Source organism: Pseudophryne corroboree, chromosome 1 (assembly GCF_028390025.1).
Source record: "Pseudophryne corroboree isolate aPseCor3 chromosome 1, aPseCor3.hap2, whole genome shotgun sequence".
NCBI lineage: Eukaryota > Metazoa > Chordata > Amphibia > Anura > Myobatrachidae > Pseudophryne > Pseudophryne corroboree.
In genome coordinates this window covers 241,430,773-241,457,057 of record NC_086444.1, presented here as the reverse complement: position 1 = coordinate 241,457,057, position 26,285 = coordinate 241,430,773, and the positions used below count along the sequence as shown (strand labels likewise).

At 46.4% G+C, this 26,285-nt stretch overlaps 1 protein-coding gene across 7 annotated transcripts in view; it reads right to left on the bottom strand.

Annotated features, from left to right (window-relative positions):
* Positions 1-26,285, bottom strand: part of COMMD10 (COMM domain containing 10) — a 788,131-nt gene that overhangs the window by 576,580 nt on the left and 185,266 nt on the right. The gene's annotated exons all lie outside the window — the stretch shown is intronic.

Sequence of the window (26,285 nt, the reverse complement as noted above, 5' to 3'; positions counted from 1 at the left end):
GAGTGCGGATGACTCTGCAGCACCGAATGAGAGAACTCCAGGTCCTCCTTAGCCAGAGTATCAAATTTGTAAAATTTTACAAACGTGTTCTCCCCTGACCACGTAGCTGCTCGGCAAAGTTGTAATGCCGAGACCCCTCGGGCAGCCGCCCAAGATGAGCCCACCTTCCTTGTGGAGTGGGCCTTTACAGATTTAGGCTGTGGCAGGCCTGCCACAGAATGTGCAAGTTGGATTGTGCTACAGATCCAACGAGCAATCGTCTGCTTAGACGCAGGAGCACCCATCTTGTTGGGTGCATACAATATAAACAACGAGTCAGATTTTCTGACTCCAGCTGTCCTTGCAATATATATTTTTAATGCTCTGACAACGTCCAGTAACTTGGAGTCCTCCAAGTCACTTGTAGCCGCAGGCACTACAATAGGCTGGTTCAGATGAAATGCTGACACCACCTTAGGGAGAAAATGCGGACGAGTCCGCAGTTCTGCCCTGTCCGAATGGAAAATCAGATATGGGCTTTTGTAAGATAAAGCTGCCAATTCTGATACTCTCCTGGCAGAAGCCAGGGCTAGAAGCATGGTCACTTTCCAAGTGAGATATTTCAAATCCACCTTATTTAGTGGTTCAAACCAATGAGATTTTAGAAAGTCCAAAACCACATTGAGATCCCACGGTGCCACTGGAGGCACCACAGGAGGCTGTATATGCAGCACTCCCTTAACAAAGGTCTGGACTTCAGGGACTGAAGCCAATTCTTTTTGAAAGAAAATCGACAGGGCCGAAATTTGAACCTTAATAGATCCCAATTTGAGACCCATAGACAATCCTGATTGCAGGAAATGTAGGAATCGACCCAGTTGAAATTCCTCCGTCGGAGCACTCCGATCTTCGCACCACGCAACATATTTTCGCCAAATTCGGTGATAATGTTGCACGGTTACTTCCTTCCTTGCTTTAATCAAAGTAGGAATGACTTCTTCCGGCATGCCTTTTTCCTTTAGGATCCGGCGTTCAACCGCCATGCCGTCAAACGCAGCCGCGGTAAGTCTTGAAACAGACAGGGACCCTGCTGAAGCAAGTCCCTCCTTAGAGGTAGAGGCCACGGATCTTCCGTGATCATCTCTTGAAGTTCCGGGTACCAAGTCCTTCTTGGCCAATCCGGAACCACTAGTATCGTTCTTACGCCTCTTTGCCGTATAATTCTCAATACTTTTGGTATGAGAGGCAGAGGAGGAAACACATACACCGACTGGTACACCCAAGGCGTTACCAGCGCGTCCACAGCTATTGCCTGCGGATCTCTTGACCTGGCGCAATACCTGTCCAGTTTTTTGTTGAGGCGAGACGCCATCATGTCCACCATTGGTCTTTCCCAACGGGTTACCAGCATGTGGAAGACTTCTGGATGAAGTCCCCACTCTCCCGGGTGAAGATCGTGTCTGCTGAGGAAGTCTGCTTCCCAGTTGTCCACTCCCGGGATGAACACTGCTGACAGTGCTATCACATGATTCTCTGCCCAGCGAAGAATCCTTGCAGCTTCTGCCATTGCACTCCTGCTTCTTGTGCCGCCCTGTCTGTTCACATGGGCGACTGCCGTGATGTTGTCCGACTGGATCAACACCGGTTTTCCCTGAAGCAGAGGTTCTGCCTGGCTTAGAGCATTGTATATTGCTCTTAGTTCCAGAATGTTTATGTGAAGAGACGTTTCCAGGCTCGTCCATACTCCCTGGAAGTTTCTTCCTTGTGTGACTGCTCCCCAGCCTCTCAGGCTGGCGTCCGTGGTCACCAGGATCCAATCCTGTATGCCGAATCTGCGGCCCTCCAATAGATGAGGACTCTGCAACCACCACAGAAGAGACACCCTTGTCCTTGGAGACAGGGTTATCCGTAGGTGCATCTGAAGATGCGACCCTGACCATTTGTCCAACAGATCCCTTTGGAAAATTCTTGCGTGGAATCTGCCGAATGGAATTGCTTCGTAAGAAGCCACCATTTTTTCCAGGACTCTTGTGCATTGATGTACAGACACCTTTCCTGGTTTTAGGAGGTTCCTGACAAGCTCGGATAACTCCTTGGCTTTTTCCTCCGGGAGAAAAACCTTTTTCTGAACCGTGTCCAGAATCATCCCTAGGAACAGCAGACGAGTTGTCGGCATTAACTGGGATTTTGGAATATTCAGAATCCACCCGTGCTGTTTTAGCACTTCTTGAGACAGTGCTAATCCCATCTCTAGCTGTTCTCTGGACCTCGCCCTTATTAGGAGATCGTCCAAGTATGGGATAATTAATATGCCTTTTCTTCGAAGAAGAATCATCATCTCGGCCATTACCTTTGTAAAGATCCGAGGTGCCGTGGACAATCCGAACGGCAGCGTCTGAAACTGATAGTGACAGTTTTGTACAACGAACCTGAGGTACCCCTGGTGTGAGGGGTAAATTGGAACGTGGAGATACGCATCCTTGATGTCCAAGGATACCATAAAGTCCCCCTCTTCCAGGTTCGCTATCACTGCTCTGAGTGACTCCATCTTGAACTTGAACTTCTTTATGTACAGGTTCAAGGACTTCAGATTTAGAATAGGCCTTACCGAGCCATCCGGCTTCGGTACCACAAAAAGAGTGGAATAATACCCCTTCCCTTGTTGTAGAAGAGGTACCTTGACTATCACCTGCTGAGAGTACAGCTTGTGAATGGCTTCCAAAACCGTCTCCCTTTCGGAGGGGGACGTTGGTAAAGCAGACTTCAGGAAACGGCGAGGTGGATCTGTCTCTAATTCCAACCTGTACCCTTGAGATATTATCTGCAGGATCCAGGGATCTACCTGCGAGTGAGCCCACTGCGCGCTGTAATTTTTGAGACGACCGCCCACCGTCCCCGAGTCCGCTTGAGAAGCCCCAGCGTCATGCTGAGGCTTTTGTAGAAGCCGGGGAGGGCTTCTGTTCCTGGGAAGGAGCTGCGTGTTGCTGTCTCTTCCCTCGACCTCTGCCTCGTGGCAGATATGAATAGCCCTTTGCTCTCTTATTTTTAAAGGAACGAAAGGGCTGCGGTTGAAAAGTCGGTGCCTTTTTCTGTTGGGGAGTGACTTGAGGTAGAAAGGTGGATTTCCCGGCTGTAGCCGTGGCCACCAAATCTGATAGACCGACTCCAAATAACTCCTCCCCTTTATACGGCAAAACTTCCATATGCCGTTTTGAATCCGCATCGCCTGTCCACTGTCGCGTCCATAAAGCTCTTCTAGCCGAAATGGACATAGCACTTACCCGTGATGCCAGTGTGCAGATATCCCTCTGTGCATCACGCATATAAAGAAATGCATCCTTTATTTGTTCTAACGACAGTAAAATATTGTCCCTGTCCAGGGTATCAATATTTTCAATCAGGGACTCTGACCAAACTACCCCAGCACTGCCCATCCAGGCAGTCGCTACAGCTGGTCGTAGTATAACACCTGCATGTGTGTATATACTTTTTTGGATATTTTCCATCCTCCTATCTGATGGATCTTTAAGTGCGGCCGTCTCAGGAGAGGGTAACGCCACTTGTTTAGATAAGCGTGTTAGCGCCTTGTCCACCCTAGGAGGTGTTTCCCAGCGCTCCCTAACCTCTGGCGGGAAAGGGTATAATGCCAATAATTTCTTTGAAATTATCAGCTTTTTATCAGGGGCAACCTTTCATTACACACGTCATTTAATTCTTCTGATTCAGGAAAAACTATAGGTAGTTTTTTCATACCCCACATAATACCCTGTTTAGTGGTACCTCTAGTATCAGCTAAATGTAACGCCTCCTTCATTGCCAAAATCATATAACGTGTGGCCCTACTGGAAAATACGGTTGAATCGTCACCGTCACCACTGGAGTCAGTGCCTGCGTCTGGGTCTGTGTCGACCGACTGAGGCAAAGGGCGTTTCACAGCCCCTGACGGTGTTTGAGTCGCCTGGACAGGCACTAATTGATTGTCCGGCCGCCTCATGTCGTCAAACGACTGCTTTAGCGTGTTGACACTATCCCGTAGTTCCATAAATAAAGGCATCCATTCTGGTGTCGACTCCCTAGGGGGTGACATCCTCATATTTGGCAATTGCTCCGCCTCCACACCAATATCGTCCTCATACATGTCGACACACACGTACCGACACACAGCAGACACACAGGGAATGCTCCTAACGAAGACAGGACCCACTAGCCCTTTGGGGAGACAGAGGGAGAGTTTGCCAGCACACACCAAAAGCGCTATATATATATCAGGGATAGCCTTATAATAAGTGCTCCCTTATAGCTGCTTTGTTATATCAAAATATCGCCATAAATTTGCCCCCCCCTCTCTGTTTTACCCTGTTTCTGTAGTGCAGTGCAGGGGAGAGACTTGGGAGCCGTCCTGACCAGCGGAGCTGTGAGAGGAAATGGCGCCGTGTGCTGAGGAGATAGGCCCCGCCCCTTTTCTGGCGGGCTCGTCTCCCGCTATTTAGAAAAATCAGGCAGGGGTTAAATATCTCCATATAGCCTCTAGGGGCTATATGTGAGGTATTTTTAGCCTTTATAGGTATTCATTTGCCTCCCAGGGCGCCCCCCTCCCAGCGCCCTGCACCCTCAGTGACTGCCGTGTGAAGTGTGCTGAGAGGAAAATGGCGCACAGCTGCAGTGCTGTGCGCTACCTTTAGAAGACTGCAGGAGTCTTCAGCCGCCGATTCTGGACCTCTTCTGACTTCAGCATCTGCAAGGGGGCCGGCGGCGCGGCTCCGGTGACCATCCAGGCTGTACCTGTGATCGTCCCTCTGGAGCTTGATGTCCAGTAGCCAAGAAGCCAATCCATCCTGCACGCAGGTGAGTTGACTCCTTCTCCCCTCAGTCCCTCGCTGCAGTGATCCTGTTGCCAGCAGGAATCACTGTAAAATAAAAAACCTAGCTAAACTTTTTCTAAGCAGCTCTTTAGGAGAGCCACCTAGATTGCACCCTTCTCGGCCGGGCACAAAAATCTAACTGGAGTCTGGAGGAGGGTCATAGGGGGAGGAGCCAGTGCACACCACCTGATCTGAAAAAGCTTTACTTTTTGTGCCCTGTCTCCTGCGGAGCCGCTATTCCCCATGGTCCTTTCAGGAACCCCAGCATCCACTAGGACGATAGAGAAAATGTATTAGGTGAGCATTCTGGGGATAGGAAAATGGCACAAAAACAAAATGCATACTTAGTGAGAAGAAAGAACAACAACAATGGATAAATCGTTACATAATGAAGAGTGACAGAATGGAAACATATTCTGCCTACTACCTCTAATTTCTTTATAAATATTACCTGTTTGGGTGTGGGGAAGGGGCCATTTTTTCTAGTTAAAAGCAACGGCTCTAAATTTCTGGAGTTTGTATATTGTCCCCTTGCTTGTGTGGGTTTCCTCCAGGTACTCCAGTTTTCTCCCACAATCCAAAAATATGCTGGTAGGTCAATTTTCTCCAAACAAAAATGAACCCTAGTGTGTACAGATACATCTTTGCTGCAGTCATGCCAAACAGCATCTCTTGGCACGCCAGGTCCCATGAGACTCTGCTAGCGTCAGGCATCTTTTTTGTGAAATTATTTTGCCGAAAACGCAACACAATGCAACTAGGATGCACAAGGAGAATCTGCTGATATTTGATATGCAACAATTGTAGATCTGTGTGCGAATGAGTCTCTGAATCTGCATACGAAGTACTACCATGCAGCGACCGTGGCTTTTCTAAATTTATTATATACAGACTCAGTTGCACAGATATACAAGTGTCGCATATCAAATTAATCAGCACAGTCTAAGACGCATTGTCAGCATATCCCGCAGCATGGTGTATGGAAGCTAGATGTATGTGGATACATACAGATGGGTCCATGTTTATCTGTTGACCTTTAATAGGATTAACTGAGACTGGGCAGTTGGACTTAATCCCCTGCTGTATTGTTCTCTGTATTGACTTGCAGCTAAGAACAATAGATGAAGGGTTTATGTTAATAAACCATGTTGTGCCTAGGTGCAGCAAACTAGCCAAGTTAACCATGGACCCATCTGTATGTAAGAATGTGCATTTACATGTGTTTAGGGCAGACTGGATGGGCCAAATGGTTCTCATCTGTCGTCACATTCTAGGTTTCTATTTAACACTTACTATTGGGCTTCATCTTGTGCTACACTGACCAACTTGTAATACATACACTGATCAATGTGGTAAAACCTTATTTTTCTTTTTCTTTTTTTTACTTTTGTTAAACAATACATTAGAAATGGACTTATAGTGTAGACTAATCTAAACCAGTATTATATCCATACATGTGCTTGTTTAGCTTGCACTGAGCAATGCAGTTTGTATCTAGTCTTAGGCAGAGTAGGAGAGGAAAGATTGGCAGTGAAATATGAAAAGTGACATACAAGGATGCTGCTGATTGACAAGTAGACAGAAACGGTGACAGAATGAGCTCTCATTTTCATACATTAATAACTGTAGGAAATGATGGCGTCCTTTTCAACAGAATATTTTTAGAGACTGAAACCCAAAAATTATGCACACTTCATGCACAAAACATAAAATGACAGGCAAAGCAAAAACATGGATAAGCACTAATATAACAGTAAACTATAAATTAAAATAAATTTGTTCTTATGCAAATGTTAAAAAGTTTATTTTATTCATTGAGAGACCATCACTTTTAGTGTTTTAGGTGGTAGGAAAAAGAACATTGGGGGTCATTCCAGTCTGTTCGCACGCTGCTGTTTTTCGCAGCGCATCGATCAGGTCACTACACCGCATGCGTATGCACTGCAATGTGTAGACGCGTCGTACGGGTACAAAGCAGATCGTTGCTGAATGATGGATTTAACGAAGAATCCATTCGCACAGCCGATCGCAAGGAGATTGACAGGAAGAAGGCGTTTATGGGTGTCAACTGACCATTTTCAGGGAGTGTTTGGGAAAATGAAGACGTGTCCAAGCGTTTGCAGGGCGGGTGTCTGACGTCAATTACGGGACCAGATAGGCTGAAGTGATCGCAAGGGCTGAGTAAGTTCAGACCTAACATAAAAGATAGATAAGGAAGGGGAAGTGGGGTGTGGGGATGAAAGTTGGCGCACTGGGTTGGTCCCTTGAGGGGGAAGAAAATATGATTCTTAATAGCTGAACCGGTATGTGGGTAGAATATCCATTAATTATCATGCAAAAATTAAGAAACCGGCGATGCTCCCCAGAGTTGTAAATGATACCTTAAGAATAGAGGAGAAGAAAATACAACTCTATTGTTTGGGGCACTCTTGAAAAAATATAGATTTTCTCATTGTAAATTCGATGCTTTACAGCAGATTTACAAAAGCAGAAACCAGGTATATGTGATGTACCCCTCTTTTTTTCTGAGCTTTATCTTCCGGTTCACCCCCCACATGATAATGAAACATCATGCATAAGACGAAGATTATAGCTCTCATGTGTCTCAATTTCAGTATATCTATACCACAAAGGTGGTTAGTATTGACTAAACAATTGGATTTACTTTGTTTCTGATTGAGGCTAGTAATAGATACATTTGTTACCATCAATTAGTGTGACTCAGGGGGTAATCCCAGAAGCTACATGTTGGTAGACTGTTACAACCTGTGGATGTATCAAAACCACAGAATGGATGGAACACAGTATATATAGGATATAAGTTCGGATACAATAGGAATAATTTAATTCCTAATAAACTATTGAGTAGGAGATACCCAGCGCATTATATATTTAGTATTTATCATATATATGTTGCATGTTGTTATGTCTATGTAAGTCACTTAAACTTATAATAAAAGTAAAGTTTTAAATAAATATTTTTTTCAAGAGTGCCCCAAACAATAGAGTTGTCTTTTCTTCTCCTCCATTCTATAAGTTCAGACCTACTCAGAAACTGCACAAAATGTTATTGCAGAGCTCGGCTGCACAGGCGTTCGTACACTTGCAAAGCGAAAATACACTCCCTTATAGGCGGCGACTATCTGATCTCAGCGCTGCAAAAAGTAGCTAGCGAGCGATCAACTCGGAATGACCCCCATTGTCCATTGTCAAAATGACGTGCAACAACAAAAAATAGCAGTCGCGGGCTTGATCTGTGCTGACAGTGCCACCCTAAAATGTGATATTATCAGTTAGAATTTTGTCCTCGTATAGCAAAGTAGGCAAAATAATTGTTTTAGATCATGTTGGCATGACATCTCTTCATAACTGTGCAAATCGATCACCAGGCTCAGTCACCATCCAAATGTATGTAATGAAATTTCAAATCTACCCAGGCCTGGGGGTGCCCTTTATTGGAGGTGGGGGGGAGCCAATTCCGCTAGGATGACTAGTTGGGGGTATAACTCAGGTCAGGATGACACTGTGAAGTGTGTCTCCTGGCTGTGGCATTACCTCCCTGCTGGTTCTGAAAAAAAAAAAAAAATGTGGGCCCCCTACCCATTTTTTCCCCAGGGCTGGATATGTTTGGTGGGGCACTCACACATTTTTTCTTATTTTAACTCTTTCTTTAATTTTAAACATGGAGAAGCACTGCATAGATCACACTGATCTGTGCAGGCTTATCAAATATCTCTACTCACAGGCAGGACTTTACACTTTAGTCACAAAAATGAGTGAACACTCACACTATTAAACACGACTGCATAAGCCATCAGAAAACACGATTCTTAGTAACTGAGGGGCAGATGTATAAAGCCTGGAGAAGTGATAAAGTGGAAGGTGATAACGCACCAGCCAATCAGCTCCTAACTGTCATTTTTCAAACCCAGCCTGTAACATGGAAGTTAGGAGCTGATTGGCTGGTGCGTTATCACCTTCCACTTTATCACTTCACCAGGCTTAAGAAATCTGCCCCTGTGAGTGTTGGATCTTTAAAGACTATCGCATATCCCAGCGGTGATGATCGTGTTTAAACATGGCCCAAACACGATTCTTAGTAAATTTACCCCTTACAGTCTAATGGTCACAGTGGACTGGGGCCTGGTTCAGAGACAGATGATGCTGCATCTGCTCTTGCATCTGTGGTAATATGCAAATGCCAGTATCAGCCTTCCCGTGGTGTAGCAATCGTGTCTGACTACAGTAGGACTGAGATGCCTACATTTTGTATCTCTTCATGCTGTAATGCCGCGGGTGATTCTTTAGATGCCTCCGTCTGTGCACCATCCCTATGGCAGGTGCGTGCCTCTGGCAACGCATTCGCTTTCAATGACACACGTGCGATACTCCTACAACAAGCCCATGAGAAAGGCTTTTTTGCGTTCACTTCTAACCAGCTCCCGGTCACCTTCCAGGAAAGCCCATCACTTTGCTGCCCATCACATGATTAGAACACACTGCTCTGCCTAGTGGCAAAGTGACTAATAAGCAACTCACAAATAATAATAGGAGTGTAATCATTCTCCTTGTACAATGCCATAGGACAGACTTTGCATGCCCTGTGAAGCCCACTTTATATATGAAGTGCGCTAGTGGATCCAGTCTCTATACCATTGACGCACCATCGGACAAAACAACGACTATTTAATGAGCGCCTGCTTGGTGCAGAATTTCCATAGTGGCCACTGTGGCTGTGGTGCTGTGAACAAGATTGGAGTCCCATAACAACTGCTATTTTTGCAAAGACTTTAGGACACCTCCCATTCTCCACCCTGAACCGCCCATGATCCGCAGAAGTCATCTCATGTAACAGTGATGTAAGCACATGCGTATACCATTGCACTACTTTTTTTTGCATTTGTGCATAAAGGATTTCTTCTGGGCTGCACATGCACATTTTGCCCCCAGTATGCGTTCATACGTATAATGTACCTCTATATCAGCCCAATGACTTAACCAATGACATCACACCACAACATTGGAGATGTGCAAATACTGCACTAATTTCTAGCTTCTAAGGAGTTTATATACAGTAAATATACAGTATTGGGAGTTGATTTTATAATCCGACTTGCAAGACAACTTTATACTGAACTGCCCATTATATTTTCCTTTACTAAATCAAGGGGTCATAAAAAGCTTAATGAAATTAAATATATTATTGTTAGTTGAATATAGTTCCAGCCTCCAACAGTGAGCACAGTACATCTGCCAAAATAAGGGCTTGGTTAGTAGCAGTATTAAAGAGCCCTTATTCCCAACCCTGAGAGTAGGAATTTCTAAGAACTATTGTGTGCGAATGCTAAACTGTCATTGGTAAGTTATGATTTTCACTTTAGTAAATAGTGAGTGCAGTCATTGCCCAATTTACCTATGTAATCATTTGTCTTTTGCAGGCTTGTATTTCACTTAGAGAAAGCTTACAAGTTCAACTACAAGTCCCATCAAGCCCAGCCAGGCACTGGCAACACTATGGTTGATGCTAGATTCAAGTGGCCTAAGGGACCTTTTACGTCAGGGGGAGGAGGCACGACACAAGGGGGAGGAGCTAGGCCAGCGGGATAGGTCCTCTACTATCCAACTATTACCTTTAGTAATCACCGAGCCCAAAGCATGGCGAGCGAAGTGAGCCAGCGAGGGTACTTTTCGGGGTACCCTGTTTGGCCATAGCTCCTCTCCCTGGTGACGTGTCTCCTCCCCTAGTGACGTCAGAAGGTCCCTTCTCCCACTCCGATTTAGAACCAACCGCAACACTATGCTGATAATAATGACTGTGTACCTACTCTATTATGCAGGAATATATAAATGTAAAGTAAATAATGCAGGCAAGAACAAAAGTACTGCAAGTTGTTATTTCTGTATTCTTCTTTTCTACAAGTCACAGCTTTATATCTGGTTAGCAGGAATAACTTGCAACAAAATAAAAGCAGACTTTTATCACACGGACAGATTATCAGCTCATGCTCTACTGCAATTTCTAGTAGCCGAAAAAGGCATGAAATGGAGATCAGCTCTTGAAGTATTAAAGCAACTAAGAAAGTTCTTTTTTTCATTTCCTTCCATTGACTAAAACAGTGCATGTGAGTTCACAACCAGTCTGGTCTACAAAACACGGTTGCTAGGAGAGAAGCTCCTTGTGTGTTATGTCTAGCGGATGTAAGGGTTTCCCTAGTGTGTAAATGAATTACTATGCAGAAAAAAATAAGAATTTACTTACCGATAATTCTATTTCTCGTAGTCCGTAGTGGATGCTGGGGACTCCGTCAGGACCATGGGGATTAGCGGCTCAGCAGGAGACAGGGCACAAAAGTAAAAGCTTTAGGATCAGGTGGTGTGCACTGGCTCCTCCCCCTATGACCCTCCTCCAAGCCTCAGTTAGGATACTGTGCCCGGACGAGCGTACACAATAAGGAAGGATTTTGAATCCCGGGTAAGACTCATACCAGCCACACCAATCACACTGTACAACCTGTGATCTGAACCCAGTTAACAGCATGATAACAGCGGAGCCTCTGAAAAGATGGCTCACAACAATAATAACCCGATTTTTGTAACAATAACTATGTACAAGTATTGCAGACAATCCGCACTTGGGATGGGCGCCCAGCATCCACTACGGACTACGAGAAATAGAATTATCGGTAAGTAAATTCTTATTTTCTCTGACGTCCTAAGTGGATGCTGGGGACTCCGTCAGGACCATGGGGATTATACCAAAGCTCCCAAACGGGCGGGAGAGTGCGGATGACTCTGCAGCACCGAATGAGAGAACTCCAGGTCCTCCTCAGTCAGGGTGTGCCCCTGACCAAGTAGCTGCTCGGCAAAGTTGTAAAGCCGAGACCCCTCGGGCAGCCGCCCAAGATGAGCCCACCTTCCTTGTGGAATGGGCATTTACATATTTTGGCTGTGGCAGGCCTGCCACAGCATGTGCAAGCTGAATTGTACTACACATCCAACTAGCAATCGTCTGCTTAGAAGCAAGAGCACCCAGTTTATTGGGTGCATACAGGATAACAGCAAGTCAGTTTTCCTGACTCCAGCCGTCCTGGAAACCTATATTTTCAGGGCCCTGACAACATCTAGCAACTTGGAGTCCTCCAAGTCCCTAGTAGCCGCAGGTACCACAATAAGCTGGTTCAGGTGAAACACTGACACCACCTTAGGGAGAAACTGGGGACGAGTCCGCAGCTCTGCCCTGTCCGAATGGACAATCAGATATGGGCTTTTGTGAGACAAAGCCGCCAATTCTGACACTCGCCTGGCCGAGGCCAGGGCCAACAGCATGGTCACTTTCCATGTGAGATATTTCAAATCCACAGATTTGAGCGGTTTAAACCAATGTGATTTGAGGAATCCCAGAACTACGTTGAGATCCCACAGTGCCACTGGAGGCACAAAAGGGGGTTGTATATGCAGTACTCCCTTGACAAACTTCTGGACTTCAGGAACTGAAGCCAATTCTTTCTGGAAGAAAATCGACAGGGCCGAAATTTGAACCTTAATGGACCCCAATTTGAGGCCCATAGACACTCCTGTTTGCAGGAAATGCAGGAATCGACCGAGTTGAAATTTCTTCGTGGGGCCTTCCTGGCCTCACACCACTCAACATATTTTCGCCACATGTGGTGATAATGTTGTGCGGTCACCTCCTTCCTGGCTTTGACCAGGGTAGGAATGACCTCTTCCGGAATGCCTTTTTCCCTTAGGATCCGGCGTTCAACCGCCATGCCGTCAAACGCAGCCGCGGTAAGTCTTGGAACAGACATGGTACTTGCTGAAGCAAGTCCCTTCTTAGCGGCAGAGGCCATGAGTCCTCTGTGAGCATCTCTTGAAGTTCCAGGTACCAAGTCCTTCTTGGCCAATCCGGAGCCACGAGTATAGTTCTTACTCCTCTACGTCTTATAATTCTCAGTACCTTGGGTATGAGAAGCAGAGGAGGGAACACATACACTGACTGGTACACCCACGGTGTTACCAGAGCGTCCACAGCTATTGCCTGAGGGTCTCTTGACCTGGCGCAATACCTGTCCAGTTTTTTGTTCAGGCGGGACGCCATCATGTCCACCTTTGGTCTTTCCCAATGGTTCACAATCATGTGGAAGACTTCCCGATGAAATCCCCACTCTCCCGGGCGTCGGAATGAACACTGCTGACAGTGCTATCACCTGATTTTCCGCCCAGCGAATAATCCTTGCAGTTTCTGCTATTGCCCTTCTGCTTCTTGTGCCGCCCTGTCTGTTTACGTGGGCGACTGCCGTGATGTTGTCCCACTGGATCAATACCGGCTGACCTTGAAGCAGAGGTCTTGCTAAGCTTAGAGCATTGTAACTTGCCCTTAGCTCCAGTATATTTATGTGGAGAGAATTCTCCAGACTTGATCACACTCCCTGGAAATTTTTTCCCTGTGTGACTGCTCCCCAGCCTCTCAGGCTGGCATCCCTGGTCACCAGGACCCTTCCTGAATGCCGAATCTGCGGCCCATTAGTAGATGAGTACTTTGCAGCCACCGCAGAAGAAACACCCTTGTCCTTGGAGACAGGGTTATCCGCTGATGCATCTGAAGATGCGATCCGGACCATTTTTCCAGCAGATCCCACTGAAAAGTTCTTGCGTGAAAACTGCCACCATTTTTCCCAGGACCCTTGTGCAATGATGCACTGACACTTTTCCTGGTTTTAGGAGGTTCCTGACTAGCTCGGATAACTCCCTGGCTTTCTTCTCCGGGAGAAACACCCTTTTCTGGACTGTGTCCAGAATCATCCCTAGGAACAGCCGATGTGTCGTCGGAAACAACTGCGGTTTTGGAATATTTAGAATCCACCCGTGCTGTTCGTAGAACTACTTGAGATAGTGCTACTCCGACCTCCAACTGTTCTCTGGACCTTGCTCTTATCAGGAGGTCGTCCATTTTCTTTGAAGAAGAATCATCATTTCGGCCATTACCTTGGTAAAGACCCGGGGTGCCGTGGACAATCCAAACGGCAGCGTCTGAAACGGATAGTGACAGTTCTGTACCACGAACCTGAGGTACCCTTGGTGAGAAGGGCAAATTGGGACATGGAGGTAAGTATCCCTGATGTCCCGGGACACCCTATAGTCCCCTTCTTTTTAGAATAGGTCTCACCGAGCCTTCTGGCTTCAGTACCACAACATAGTGTGGAATAATACCCCTTTCCTTGTTGTAGGAGGGGTACTTTGATTATCACCTGCTGGGAATACAGCTTGTGAATTGTTTCCAATACTGCCTCCCTGTCGGAGGGAGACGTTGGTAAAGCAGACTTCAGGAACCTGCGAGGGGGAAACGTCTCGACTTTCCAATCTGTACCCCTGGGATCCTACTTGTAGGATCCAGGGGTCCTGTACGGCCCCAGCGTCATGCTGAGAAACTTGGCAGAAGCGGTGGAGGCTTCTGTTCCTGGGAATGGGCTGCCTGCTGCAGTCTTCTTCCTTTTCCTCTATCCCTGGGCAGATATGACTCTTATGGGGACGAAAGGACTGAGGCTGAAAAGACGGTGTCTTTTTCTGCAGAGATGTGACTTAGGGTAAAAACGGTGGATTTTCCAGCAGTTGCCGTGGCCACCAGGTCCGATGGACCGACCCCAAATAACTCCTCCCCTTTATACGGCAATACTTCTTTGTGCCGTTTGGAATCTGCATCACCTGACCACTGTCGTGTCCATAAACATCTTCTGGCAGATATGGACATCGCACTTACTCTTGATGCCAGAGTGCAAATATCCCTCTGTGCATCTCGTATATATAGAAATGCATCCTTTAAATGCTCTATAGTCAATAAAATACTGTCCCTGTCAAGGGTATCAATATTTTTAGTCAGGGAATCCGACCAAGCCACCCCAGCTCTGCACATCCAGGCTGAGGCGATCGCTGGTCGCAGTATAACACCAGTATGTGTGTATATACTTCTTAGGATATTTTCCAGCCTCCTATCAGTTGGCTCCTTGAGGACGGCCCTATCTGGAGACGGTACCGCCACTTGTTTTGATAAGCGTGTGAGCGCCTTATCCACCCTAAGGGGTGTTTCCCAACGTGCCCTAACTTCTGGCGGGAAAGGGTATACCGCCAATAATTTTCTATCGGGGGAAACCCACGCATCATCACACACTTCATTTAATTTATCTGATTCAGGAAAAACTACAGGTAGTTTTTTCACACCCCACATAATACCCTTTTTTGTGGTACTTGTAGTATCAGAAATATGTAACACCTCCTTCATTGCCCTTAACAAGTAACGTGTGGCCCTAAAGGAAAATACGTTTGTTTCTTCACCGTCGACACTGAAATCAGTGTCCGTGTCTGTGTCTGTGTCGACCGACTGAGGTAAATGGGCGTTTTAAAGCCCCTGACGGTGTTTGAGACGCCTGGACAGGTACTATTTTGTTTGCCGGCCGTCTCTGTTGACATTATCACGTAATTCCTTGAATAAGCCATCCATTCCGGTGTCGACTCCCTAGAGAGTGACATCACCATTACAGGCAATTGCTCCGCCTCCTCACCAACATCGTCCTCATACATGTCGACACACACGTACCGACACACAGCACACACACAGGGAATGCTCTGATAGAGGACAGGACCCCACTAGCCCTTTGGGGAGACAGAGGGAGAGTTTGCCAGCACACACCAAAAACGCTATAATTATACAGGGACAACCTTTATATAAGTGTTTTTCCCTTATAGCATTTTAATATATATAGTCATATCGCCAAATAAGTGCCCCCCCTCTCTGTTTTAACCCTGTTTCTGTAGTGCAGTGCAGGGGAGAGCCTGGGAGCCTTCCCACCAGCATTTCTGTGAGGGAAAATGGCGCTGTGTGCTGAGGAGAATAGGCCCCGCCCCCTTTTCGGCGGGCTTCTTCTCCCATTTTTCTGAGACCTGGCAGGGGTTAAATACATCCATATAGCCCCCAGGGGCTATATGTGATGTATTTTTAGCCAGAATAAGGTACTATCATTGCTGCCCAGGGCGCCCCCCCCCAGCGCCCTGCACCCTCAGTGACCGCTGCTATGAAGTGTGCTGACAACAATGGCGCACAGCTGCAGTGCTGTGCGCTACCTTATGAAGGCTGAAAAGTCTTCTGCCGCCGGTTTCTGGACCTCTTCACTTTTCGGCATCTGCAAGGGGGTCGGCGGCGCGGCTCCGGGACGAACCCCAGGGTGAGACCTGTGTTCCGACTCCCTCTGGAGCTAATGGTGTCCAGTAGCCTAAGAAGCCAATCCATCCTGCACGCAGGTGAGTTCACTTCTCTCCCCTAAGTCCCTCGATGCAGTGAGCCTGTTGCCAGCAGGACTCACTGAAAATAAAAAACCTAACAAAACTTTTACTCTAAGCAGCTCTTTAGGAGAGCCACCTAGATTGCACCCTTCTCGGCCGGGCACAAAAATCTAACTGAGGCTTGGAGGAGGGTCATAGGGGGAGGAGCCAGTGCACACCACCTGATCCTAAAGCTTTTACTTTTGTGCCCTGTCTCCTGCGGAGCCGCTAATCCCCATGGTCCTGACGGAGTCCCCAGCATCCACTTCGGACGTCAGAGAAAGAAAGGCCCTCATTTCAGGATTTAATGTCTAGATGTAAATAGTAGTATGCACTAAATCATGCAGCAAGTCAAGCAGGCTGAGATGTGAACAGAGATAGCTAAATTTTTTATATGGAATAGTAGTGGTTGTAAATCTGGAATAAATAATAGCGGCAGAAGGTTTTGCTGTACATCATTTCCGTTCAGTTCCATAAGCAATCAACATTTCTAGGCAGGATATGGATTAGACTTGGATTAGCTAATTGAGCATCTACCACTATATATGTCTGTTTAGAGAGGCAGAAAAGACTCTGCATTAGGAGGAGGTGCAGGTCCTGATATGCCATATGGAGCACTATGGGGTTGCTCCAAGGTAGGTAGCTTTTAGCTTAGATATATTAAGTAAGGAGCCATTATCATGTGGCTCCTTGCTGGTTAATCATAGACCCAGATTGGGGAAATGGGGGAGTGGGGTGCGGTGCCCCTGGATTGGCTGGGCTGGATGGCTCTAGTGTGGCATACATTTACATTCTATTAACTCATCACTTACTAATTTCTTCACTAATACTATTTCTTTATTTTAATTACATCTCATTATTTTTGTATCACTTTCTGTATATAGCTTCGGCTTCCTAACACTAAATTTATTAACACTATAGTTTTTTCACTGGTATGCTGCCCTGGGCTTTCTGGCTTAAGCTGATTTTTGAGGTGTCACACCCTGCACCTAGATATAGCGCTAGGGACCCCCAATATACAGAGAGGCTTTGACGCGGCTTGGGGGCTTATTCATACATTTGCGCAAATATATGTAACCAAGATCTCTGAATTCTAATATTGTGTAGGATTTATAATAAGAATTTACTTACCGATAATTCTATTTCTCATAGTCCGTAGTGGATGCTGGGGACTCCGTAAGGACCATGGGGAATAGCGGCTCCGCAGGAGACTGGGCACATCTAAAGAAAGCTTTAGGACTAACTGGTGTGCACTGGCTCCTCCCCCTATGACCCTCCTCCAAGCCTCAGTTAGGATACTGTGCCCGGACGAGCGTACACAATAAGGAAGGATTTTGAATCCCGGGTAAGACTCATACCAGCCACACCAATCACACCGTATAACTTGTGATCTGAACCCAGTTAACAGTATGATAACAGAGGAGCCTCTGAAAAGATGGCTCCCAACAATAATAACCCGATTTTTGTAACAATAACTATGTACAAGTATTGCAGACAATCCGCACTTGGGATGGGCGCCCAGCATCCACTATGGACTATGAGAAATAGAATTATCGGTAAGTAAATTCTTATTTTCTCTAACGTCCTAAGTGGATGCTGGGGACTCCGTAAGGACCATGGGGATTATACCAAAGCTCCCAAACGGGCGGGAGAGTGCGGATGACTCTGCAGCACCGAATGAGAGAACTCCAGGTCCTCCTCAGCCAGGGTATCAAATTTGTAGAATTTAGCAAACGTGTTTGCCCCTGACCAAGAAGCTGCTCGGCAAAGTTGTAAAGCTGAGACCCCTCGGGCAGCCGCCCAAGATGAGCCCACTTTCCTTGTGGAACGGGCTTTTACAGATTTTAGCTGTGGCAGGCCTGCCACAGAATGTGCAAGCTGAATTGTACCACAAATCCAACGAGCAATAGTCTGCTTAGAAGCAGGAGCACCCAGCATGTTGGGTGCATACAGGATAAACAGCGAGTCAGATTTCTTGACTCCAGCCGTCCTGGAAACATATTTTCAGGGCCCTGACAACATCCAGCAACTTGGATTCCTCCAAGTCCCTAGTAGCCGCAGGCACCACAATAGGTTGGTTCAGGTGAAAACGCTGGAACCACCTTAGGGAGAAACTGAGGACGAGTCCTCAATTCCGCCCTGTCCGAATGGAAAATCAGATAAGGGCTTTTACAGGATAAAGCCGCCAATTCTGACACGCGCCTGGCCCAGGCCAGGGCCAACAGCATGACCACTTTCCATGTGAGATATTTTAACTCCACAGATTTAAGTGGTTCAAACCAATGTGACTTTAGGAACCCAAACTACATTGAGATCCCAAATTGCCACTGGAGGCACAAAAGGAGGCTGTATATGCAGTACCCCTTTTACAAACGTCTAAACTTCAGGGACTGAAGCTAGTTCTTTTTTGGAAGAAAATTGACAGGGCCGAAATCTGAACCTTAATGGACCCCAATTTCAGGCACATAGACACTCCTGTTTGCAGGAAATGTAGGAATCGACCCAGTTGAATTTCCTCCGTCGGGCCTTACTGGCCTCGCACTACGCAACATATTTTCGCCAATTGCGGTGATAATGTTTTTGCGGTTACATCCTTCCTGGCTTTTGATCAGGATAGGGATGACTTCATCCGGAATGCCTTTTTTCCTTCAGGATCCGGCGTTCAACCGCCATGCCGTCAAACGCAGCTGCGGTAAGTCTTGGAACAGACAGGGTCCTTGCTGGAGCAGGTCCCTTCTTAGAGGTAGAGGCCACGGATCCTCCGTGAGCCTCTCTTGAAGTTCCGGTTACCAAGTCCTTCTTGGCCAATCCGGAGCCACGAATATAGTGCTTTCTCCTCTCCATCTTATCAATCTCAGTACCTTGGGTATGAGAGGCAGAGGAGGGAACACATACACTGACTGGTACACCCACGGTGTTACCAGAGCGTCTACAACTATTGCCTGAGGGTCTCTTGACCTGGCGCAATACCTGTCGAGTATTTTAATCATGTGGACGACTTCTGGGTGAAGTCCCCACTCTCCCGGGTGGAGGTCGTGCTGAGGAAGTCTGCTTCCCAGTTGTCCACTCCCGGAATGAATACTGTTGACAGTGCTATCACATGATTTTCCGCCCAGCGAAGAATCCTTGCAGCTTCTGCCATTGCCCTCCTGCTTCTTGTGCCACCCTGTCTGTTTACGTGGGTGACTGCCATGATGTTGTCCGACTGGATCAACACCGGCTGACCTTGAAGCAGAGGTCTCGCTAAGCTTAGAGCATTGTAAATGGCCCTTAGCTTCAGGATATTTATGTGAAGTGATGTATCCAGGCTTGACCCTAAGCCCTGGATATTCCTTCCCTGTGTGACTGCTCCCCAGCCTCGCAGGCTGGCATCCGTGGTCACCAGGACCCAGTCCTGAATGCCGAATCTGCGGCCCTCTAGAAGATGAGCACTCTGCAACCACCACAGGATGGATACCCTTGTCCTTGGTGACAGGGTTATCCGCTGATGCATCTGAAAATGCGACCCGGACCATTTGTCCAGTAGGTTCCACTGGAAAGTTCTTGCGTGGAATCTAACGAATGGGATTGCTTCGTAGGAAGCCAACATTTTTACCCAGAACCCTTGTGCATTGATGCACTGAGACTTGGTTCGGTTTTAGGAGGTTCCTGATTAGCTCGGATAACTCCCTGGCTTTCTCTTCCGGGAGAAACACCTTTTTTCTGGACTGTGTCCAGGATCATCCCTAGGAAACAGAAGACAAGTCGTCGGAACCAGCTGCGATTTTGGAATATTGAGAATCCAATCGTGCTGCCGCAACACTACCTGAGATAGTGCTACACCGACCTCCAACTGTTCCCTGGATCTTACCCTTATCAGGGAATCGTCCAAGTAAGGGATAACTAAAATTCCCTTCCTTCGAAGGGATATCATTTCGTCCACTACCTTGGTAAAGACCCGGGGTGCCGTGGACCATCCCTACGGCAGCGTCTGAACTGATAGTGACAGTTCTGTACCATAACCTGAGGTACCCTTGGTGAGAAGGGTAAATTTTGACATGAAGGTAAGCATCCTTGATGTCCCGAGACATCATGTAGTCCCCTTCTTCCAGGTTCGCAATCACTGCTCTGAGTGACTCAATCTTGAATTTGAACTTCTGTATGTAAGTGTTCAAAGATTTTAGATTTTAGATTTAGAATCGGTCTCACCGAGCCGTCTGGCTTCGGTACCACAATAGTGTGGAATAATACCCCGTTCCCTGTTGCAGGAGGGGTACCTTGATTATCACCTGCTGGGAATACAGCTTGTGAATGGCTTCCAAAACTGCCTCCCTGTCAGAGGGAGACGTCGGTAAAGCCGACTTTTGGAAACGGCGAGGGGGAGACTTCTCGAATTCCAATATGTACCCCTGATATATTACCTGAAGGATCCAGGGGTCTACTTGCGAGTGAGCCCACTGCGCACTGAAATTCATTGAGAACGGGCCCCCACCGTGCCTGAGCTTGTAAAACCCTAGCGTCATACTGAGGGCTTGGCAGAGGCGGGAAAGGGTTTCTGTTCCTGGGAACTGGCTGATCTCTGCAGCCTTTTTCCTCTCCCTCTGTCACGAGCAGAAAAGAGGAACCTTTTGTCCGCTTGCCAACAAAGGACTGCGCCTGATAATACGGCGTCTTATTTTGAGAGGTGACCTGGGGTACAAACGTGGATTTCCCAGCTGTTGCCGTGGCCACCAGGTCTAAAAGACCGACCCCAAATGTCCCCTTTCAAAGGCAATACTTCCAAATGCCGTTTGGAATCCGCATCACCTGACCATTTTACTGGTAGAATTGGACAACGCACTTATACTTGATGCCAGTCGGCAATTATTCCGCTGTGCATCATGCATATATAGAAATGCATCTTTTAAATGCTCTATAGGCAATAATATACTATCCTTATCTAGGATATCAATATTTCCAGTCAGGGAATCCGACCATGCCAACCCAGCACTGCACCTCCAGGCTGAGGCGATAGCTGGTCGCAGTATAACACCAGTATGTGTGTAAATACCTTTTTGGATACCCTCCTGCTTTCTATCAGCAGGATCCTTAAGGGCGGCCATCTCATGAGAGGGTAGAGCCCTTGTTCTTACAAGCGTCTTATCCCCCCCTAGGGGGTGTTTCCCAACGCACCCTAACCTCTGGCGGGAAAGGGTATGCAGCCAATACTTTTTAAGAAATTATCAATTGTTATCGGGGGGAAACCCACGCATCAACACACACCTCATTTTATTTCTCAGATTCAGGAAAACTACAGGTAGTTTTTCCCTCACCGAACATAATACCCCTTTTTGGTGGTACTCGTATTATCAGAAATGTATAAAAACATTTTCCATTGTCTCAATCATGTAATGTGTGGCCCTACTGGAAATCACGGTTGTCTCTTCACCGTCGACACAGGAGTCAGTATCCGTGTCGGCGTCTGTATCTGCCATCTGAGGTAACGGCCGCTTTAGAGCCCCTGACGGCCTATGAGACGTCTGGACAGGCACAAGCTGAGTAGCCGGCTGTCTCATGTCAACCACTGTTTTTTTATATAGAGCTGACACTGTCACGTAATTTTCAATAGTACATCCACTCAGGTGTCGACCCCCTAGGGGGTGACATCACTGTTACAGACACTCTGCTCCGTCTCCACATCATTTTTCTCCTCATACATGTCGACACAAACGTACCGACACACAGCACACACACAGGGAATGCTCTGATAGAGGACAGGACCCCACTAGCCCTTTGGGGAGACAGAGGGAGAGTATGCCAGCACACACCAGAGCGCTATATATATACAGGGATAACCTTATATAAGTGTTTTTCCCCTTATAGCTGCTGTATGTTTTAATACTGCGCCTAATTAGTGCCCCCCTCTCTTTTTTTAACCCTTTCTGTAGTGTAGTGACTGCAGGGAAGAGCCAGGGAGCTTCCCTCCAACTGAGCTGTGAGGGAAAATGGCGCCAGTGTGCTGAGGAGATAGGCTCCGCCCCCTTTTCGGCGGCCTTATCTCCCGGTTTTTTGTATATTCTGGCAGGGGTTAAATGCATCCATATAGCCCAGGAGCTATATGTGATGTATTTTTTGCCATGTAAGGTATTTCTGTTATGTTTTATTGCGTCTCAGGGCGCCCCCCCCAGCGCCCTGCACCCTCAGTGACCGGAGTATGAAGTGTGCTGAGAGCAATGGCGCACAGCTGCAGTGCTGTGCGCTACCTTATTGAAGACAGGAACGTCTTCTGCCGCCGATTTTTCCGGACCTCTTCGCTCTTCTGGCTCTGTAAGGGGGCCGGCGGCGCGGCTCCGGGACCCATCCAGGCTGGACCTGTGATCGTCCCTCTGGAGCTAATGTCCAGTAGCCAAGAAGCCCAATCCACTCTGCACGCAGGTGAGTTCGCTTCTTCTCCCCTTAGTCCCTCGATGCAGTGAGCCTGTTGCCAGCAGGTCTCACTGAAAATAACAAACCTAAACTAAAACTTTCACTAAGAAGCTCAGGAGAGCCCCTAGTGTGCACCCTTCTCGTCGGGCACAGAAATCTAACTGAGGCTTGGAGGAGGGTCATAGGGGGAGGAGCCAGTGCACACCAGTTAGTCCTAAAGCTTTCTTTAGATGTGCCCAGTCTCCTGCGGAGCCGCTATTCCCCATGGTCCTTACGGAGTCCCCAGCATCCACTTAGGACGTTAGAGAAATTTGGTTACTGGTATCATTCAGGTTGCTGGGGTAAACAAAATGCTTTTTTTCTTGCTTAGAGATACCCCTCCCTTGCAAGCACCTGAGAGCTAATTGAGCATCTACCACTATACATACCTTAAGAACCTTATTCAGAAATGGACGCAGATCGCCGCATATGCAGCCAGATCTGCATCCATCTCCTCACATGCTGGGGGTCGCTCAACATAGGGCAAGGCTACCCAGCATGTGTGACGGGCTGCCTCCCGATGCATCCACAGTTATGTTGTAGACGCATTGAATTACGGTTGACCACTGGCAGCGCAGCACAGCCTAGTTGCACTGTCAGGCGATCCACCACCATTTCTTTAATCGGAGCAGCTGCATGTGACGTCACACAGCCTCCCCGGAAACGCTCCTGGCCTGCCCCCATTCGGACCACCACACCTCCCCAACACCGCGTTGCTGCTTTGCGAACGCTTACCACTGTCAATCACACTGCGGCTGCATCCTTCCGGTATATGGCTGCAATGTGTAAGGTCGAGCAGGCCACCCGAATGCAGTCGCTGCGTACAGACGAGCAGCTGCGTTTGGGTCTGAATGTATGTGTATATATATTAAGAGTGTGTGTATATATATTCAGAGCACTGTCATATTACTACAAAGTTACACTAGGCCACTTATTTCAACTGATTAATATGATGCTTTGCGGATTGATGCTCTATAGATATCAGATATAAATGTGAATAATTCCCCAAGGGGATTTTCAAAAGTTGGAACAAACACTTGAAAACAGTATTCAACAGAGCTTGTAGACAATTCCTCATGGGGAATGAGGATAATTGCTAAAAAAAAGTGCAGTCAAACTGGATTCCTTGGCAGCCTCAGCACCAATACCCGCTCTGCTTGTGCTGCTTCCCCCAGCCTCTGCTGTGCCAACATTGCTAGACTGCAGGATATATGTTATACAGGAAGGGATGCTTGGGTATGAAGGAGTCAGAAAGTTGAGGATAGGAAGTAATCTACTGAACTTCAATCAGTTCTAGTTCTACAACCCTTAAGTAACATTTAACATACAGTAATACCCAGATGTGTGCGCAGCTAAACATCGCACAAGGCACCTATGGGAGCTATCTGCTGATTGGAACTTCCACTGGAACAGTCATGATGATTACAGACTCTTACTGAGCTGTCTGGAATTGATGCAGAAACAAGTTATTTAATTAACCATCAAACTTATAGTAGGGACCAGTGGCGGAATCCAGTGGTTCCCAAATTTGTAAACCCTGGTAGGACTACTTACTGCTACTAAAGCAACTTTAGACAAATGAGCACTGTCTCTCATTCAGTCATTATTAGTATTATTATTATTATTATTATTATTATTATCATCATTAATAAATGCATACTGCACCTGTGCTAATTTAATGCGTTTTTTTTTTACTTTTATTCACTTGTATGATTTTATACCAGTGTAACTGCTTATTTTATCTACATATTTTATCACTTATGTCATTGTTATTTTCTGTGAGCTACTCATTTAATATTCATTAAATATATGCATTTACCCTCATATGGCATATACCAGTTTTCTACATCTCTGACATAGCAATAGGTTAGCACCTTCATGTATCACACCCCTACACATATTTAAAACCTGGACCATTGGGGTGCTTTTGAGAACATCTGGATTACATAATAAAATCTGCACTTGAAAATGCTAAAAAAAAAAAATTCTAGTCAATGAAATGCAAAGAATGTATATTATAGGAATAATATGGCAGCCCAACTATGCATTCTATTTTGAAAAGAGGACAACATATTGTATCAAATTATGACACCCCTGAGTTTACTGAAGTCAGAATGGGTGCCACTTCTTAATGCTTTCTGTAGTATTCAGTAATCCAGTGGTTCCCAAACGTTCTTGAATCACAGCGTCCTAGTGTGTCTGCATTGTTTTCATGGCAACCCTAGGCCCAAAGTTTTTTATTGAGAAATTCAGCAAAAATGATTAAAGTAAATTGTACTTACCTGTCATCCTTAGGGTGTATTTATAATCTTCTGAAGAAATGGCCTTCAGAACTGAACACAGTATTCCAGATGAGGACTTACCAATGACCTATATAGTGGCATTATTACTTCTTTTTTCCTGCTACTGATTCCTTTCCCTAAGCAACTGACTAGCCTTGCTCATTGGTCGACACAATAATTTTAGTTTTTTTCAAATTTTTCATAATTTACCATTCACGTGGGCCATGATTAAGAATAGTTACCTGTGCCGAGCACAGCAGTAGTGAAGTGAGGCACCTTGCCCAAAGCGTAGCAAGCCCCATTAAGGGTACATGTTTCTAATAATTTTGCTCAGATATGGTGAAACATACAAAATGACACCATAGAAACAAAAAAAAAAAAAAAAAAACTTGTGGTGACCATTTTCATGTCAATCCTGTCAAATGTTTGCATGATGACCATTTGAGGTCGACCTATTTACTGAAGATCTACTGAGCACTGTTCTGGTATCATACTGTCACTAACGGCCTAAAAAAAAACATAAAAAAAAACAGGATTTTAATTACCTACCGGTAAATCCTTTTCTCTTAGTCCGTAGAGGATACTGGGGTCCATTTATCCTCCAGAGGAAAGGGAAAAGATCAGAGCAACCTTTTAGGGATCTGAAATTTCTTATCAGGATTAACCCACGGTTCTTCAAACAGGGTATTCAATTCCTTTGACACTGGAAAAGTGAGGACTTCTTTTTTATATTAAAATAAGATTCCTCACATTCCTCTGACACCTTATCAGGAATATGCAGAACATCTCTGATAGCTTCTATAAGAGCCTCTATTCCCTGTGACAGAGCCGCTTGCCCCCCGCCAAGTCTACCTCACCCTCCTCCAAGTCTGACCCTTCAGCGTCAAAGTCAGACTACAGGATATGGGCCAGAGATCGCTTTTGCGGACAAATGGGAGGGAAATGAGACGCTGTTTTGGGGACTGAGTCTCTGCTCATAAACTCATCCACAGTCTCTTTAAAGTATTGCGTCTCTTTCTCATTGCGGGACAATTTTGTAGAAAGAGTGGAGATCATTCCTTTCAGAAAATTAACCCACTCTGGTTCAGCCCCGCTATTCTGTGAACCCTGAGTACCCAGTAATGAGCCCCCTGGTGAAGAGGAACACTTCGCAGTACAAGAAACACACTCTTTACCAGACATAATGTAAATATGACAGCACACACACACACACACACACACACACACACACACACAGGAAAAGGTTAAGCACAATTAACCCACAAAGAGCCCTTCAGGGAGACACAGTTGTTTGGAGCCAGCCCCCACGCGCCCTTACCACTAATGCTAAGCTTAGCCGGGTCACAGACTAAATACCCTGATAGGGGACTTAGTACACGAGCAATCGCACCCCCTCTGCTATGACCCCCTGGTACCGCTGAGGTAA